Source organism: Rutidosis leptorrhynchoides, chromosome 6 (genome assembly GCF_046630445.1).
Source record: "Rutidosis leptorrhynchoides isolate AG116_Rl617_1_P2 chromosome 6, CSIRO_AGI_Rlap_v1, whole genome shotgun sequence".
Taxonomy (NCBI): Eukaryota; Viridiplantae; Streptophyta; class Magnoliopsida; order Asterales; family Asteraceae; genus Rutidosis; species Rutidosis leptorrhynchoides.
In genome coordinates, this window is record NC_092338.1 from 425,303,296 (window position 1) to 425,307,399 (window position 4,104).

The 4,104-nt window shown below is 36.6% G+C and overlaps 1 non-coding gene across 1 annotated transcript; it reads left to right on the top strand.

The window, feature by feature from the left end:
- The first annotated feature begins 2,529 nt into the window (after positions 1-2,529).
- Positions 2,530-2,636, top strand: LOC139856571 (small nucleolar RNA R71). The gene has a single exon (XR_011762044.1). It is a non-coding gene; the product is annotated as a small nucleolar RNA R71 (small nucleolar RNA).
- The last annotated feature ends 1,468 nt before the right edge of the window (positions 2,637-4,104 follow it).

Below are 4,104 nucleotides of genomic sequence, written 5' to 3' on the forward strand. Positions count from 1 at the left end.
CCTGAGAAAAACATAGAAATCTGTCAACGAAAACGTTGGTGAAATCATAGGTTTAAGTAAGTAAGTACAAGTGAACCACAAGATTTGCATCAATGAAATAATAGTAATACATTCCAAAAGTTTGTTTCACGAGCACCCAATTATCAAAGCTTAACATTCCTTCCATTGTATACCCCATCACTTAGTGCTAGAACAAACACTGTTTCTCGAAAATATATTTCATTCGTAAACGGTAGCGAACCGTTTGAATGAGGGTTTGTCAAACCCATATGGATCCATACAACATAAGTTCTCGCTTACACCCGGCAAGTGTAACTAATGATAATCGAATTGAGGATTTTGTTCTAAACTCGTATGTAGAATGTTTGTTTTCCCGTTCTTGTGTTCACTTAGTTCAAAAGAATCGTTTATGTTTTCTCATCCCAAATATAAGTTCAAAAAGAGTAAAAGTGGGACTATGATCTCACCTTGAGTGCAAGAGTTAATAAAGTACTTCAACAAGTAGACGCGTGCAAAGACAAAGCTAGTCTTGACCTAAACATATAGGTTGTATCAATAACGGTAAACACGATAGGTCAAAGATGTTCAATTAGTCCTATGGCTCGTTACGACTCGATTAAGTATAGCATGTGAATCACGTTGTCAAGTTTCATACAAGAAACAAGTATAAAAGCATGTTAGAATGATTGTATAAAAGTTTGGTTAAGTTTGACTAAAAGTCAAACTTGGTCAAAGTCAAAGTCAACGGGATCGGGTCGGGTCCCGAACTATTTTTCTGAGGTTTTTATTCATATATAAGCATGTTAGAACAAGTCTCATGTGAATCGGAGGTCTAGAACATGTCAAACATTTTTAGTAAAAAGGTCAAGGGAAACAGAATCTGGACGCGGCTTATGTCGCGCCGCGGCCAGGCCTGTCGCGCCGCGACAATGGCCGTGGCCTGGTCCCAGGCCTGTTTCACTTGTTCAAGGCTTGGTAAAATTTCAAACAAACGCAAAACTCAAACCGTAAACAATTAGAAAGCGTATCTCATACCGTTGGAAAGCTCTTTTGACAAGGAACACAACTAAACATGTTTCATCAAACAAAAATAACATTTACAATAACCGAAAACTCGTCAATTGATCAAGAAAGGTTTATTTTCAAAGTTTCAAGTTCGTAAAACGTATTTTATGATTCGGGAATCCAATTTACACATACGATATGCCGTTTCGAAGGTAATTAAGCATACATTACAACTAATCACTAACAATTAACATTCCATGGCATTCAAGCATCAAAAGTTCATGTCAAGAACTATCAAACCCTAGTCAAACATCACAAAATCAATATTCATGTTTTTGAAGTTTTCTTAATCAACCTACACATCAAAACGAAGCTAGTGATACTAGTAACACAATTAAAACATGCACTTTAACAATCTAACAACATTAACTCATCCAAAATCAAGGATTGAGCACACCCATTTCAAGTTCATGCTAGTTACTCCAAAAACAACAAATCGAGCAAACCAAACATATATTCATGTTAGACTCGAGCCATAGACACTAACTAACACCATTTCAAATCAAAAACACGAATTTAGAGAAATCTAGAGTTTTAGAAATGTTACCCAAACGAGATGAAGTTGGTATCAAATTGTAGAGGATGAAGAGAGGATTCCAAATATGTAATCGGATTTGTTGTGAGCTTCCAAGATTGAATTTAGATGATGAATGAATGGAATGGGTTTGTGTGTGTGTTCTTGAGATGGAGAGAAAAGGGATGAGGGAGATGATGGAATGGATGAAATGGGTTGACTAGTTGACCTAGTCAACTAGTTTGCCCATTTGGCAACTCCGGTCCCTCGAGTTTCAAAGCGGGTGCGGGATTTAACCGATCGAATATTTTTAAAACGCAAGTTAACGAGAGATGTTATAATTAAATGACGGAATTATTATGAACGTTAGTCAACGGAAACTACGAATTTAAATAACGAAAGGTATTATTTAAAAGAAAAAGACGGTGTTAAAAATAAATTTAACGGAAAAACGCGGGATGTTACACTTTTGATTAGGGTTGTAGTAGTTTTGGTTCGATGTTCCACCCCGTTGATAGTTTTGATTACTCACGTAATTTACATGAGCATCCGAATTCATAGGAATGTCATCAAAATCTACATGATTGCAATGAGTAATTTGAGGATAATTCTTCGTGAGATGTAGACCCTCGTATCATTGACAACCTACTTGCATTGCCACTATCAATTGTTGTAGCTTTTTCAACTATTTTCCATACATTTGAAATGGATTGTTCAAACTTGCAAGCGTCACTTGCCCATTATCGCTCTCAACTTGTGCAACACTTTTTTTTGTTAAATCTCGTAGTGAAGGTGCCCATTCGTATGTTTTGACCGAGATGTCTTCCAACAAAATTTCGGCCGCATTAGGTGATTTATACATAAATACCCCACCGGATGAAGAATCAAGATATTGCTTAGTCAAAGCATTAGTACCCCGGTAGAACGTATTGATGTACTCCTTCTTTTTCAAACCGTGCGGTGGGCAAGCTCTTAGCATTTTCTTGAATCGTACCCACGCATCATACAAACTCTCATCACCCCGTTGGGTGAATCCATTAATCTCCATTCGAAGTCGTTCTACTTTTGACGGTGGGAAGAAGTGATTGATAAACTCATTGGTTAAATCTTGAAAAGTCCTTATGAAATCGGATGGTAAGCTCCTTAACCAAACTTTCGCTTCTCCTTGAAGTGTAAAGGGGAATGCCCTTAACTTAAAAGCGTCATCGGTGACATCCTTGTTTTTGTAGAAATCACAAAGATCATTAAAGTGTTGGATGTGTTCGAACGGATTCTCTTCTATTAACCCATGAAATAGCGTGTCTTTGATCATCGTGAAAAAGTAATCCTCAATCTTCCAATTATCCGCTCCAATTGATGGTTTTGTAATAGCCGGTGCTATCATCGTTGATGCCACCAATCTAGCGTTCCACATCAGTGTGTCGTTTGGATCATTTATTAGCTCTTGATCAACCGGATTATCTTGGTTGATTAGATTACCCTCTTCATTATGAATCGGTTGACCGTTTGGATCCATGTCTTCTAAACAAAATGGAAAAATTTCAAAATTTCTCCTTAATACCCGTTCTTTTCTACGCTTATAAACCCCGTGCACGTGTTTTTTCGGATCAGAAAATGGATGTGTGAACTCTTGATCCTTTTGGGACCTACTTTTCATACACCAAAGGTACCCATCCTTCAATTACAACACAAACACAACCGGTTTTCCAAACAAAAATAATATATAAAACACGAAAAGTAACTTTCGTAAGGGTAAACCCCTACGAAAAAATCGAACAATCAAAAGTTTAAACCAAATATCCAACTAAGCTAACCGCTCCCCGGCAGCGGCGCCAAGAAAGTATATGATAATGTGCGTGATATACATCTTTTACCATCAAAATTTATATATGATTCAAACACTACAAATAAGCACACACAATTAACGAGCACTTAGTACCCGGTTATTATAACACTTTAATGTAAGTATTCTTATCAAGTTCGTCCCAAGAGAGTGGTGTAAGTCGAATATTTGAAACTATCAATTGTCCTAGGGTTTGTTTGATTGGGGGGTTTTGATTGATTTTGATTAACAACTAAAACGTGCACAATTAAACAAACTTAAACTTAGCAAGTAAACTAGTAGAAAGTAACAAGTAACGAAGTATTAAGAACTTAAATCAATTAACTAAGAAGTGTTCACTTATCTAATCCTCTCTATGCTTGGCTTGCCCCGTTTTGCCCAAATTGCTATCGCACTAGTTGTTGAACTATTAAATGTTTAGCATTACTACCAAACCTTAATCAAATAACACTCCGCGAATTCATATAAGCATTGCATTCTAAGATCAGGTTAAGCATGATTGGTTATTGAGATTATGCTTGGGTTGAAATCACTTAAAATCCTTCAACTATCGAAATCACTTAAGATAATCGAACATCACTATGTTGACTAAAGACTAATTGAAAACCAACCTAGATCAAGAACACAATCACTTGAATTCTTAAGCTAGTTGTCTAGATCACTCAAGGTGTTGAAGCACACA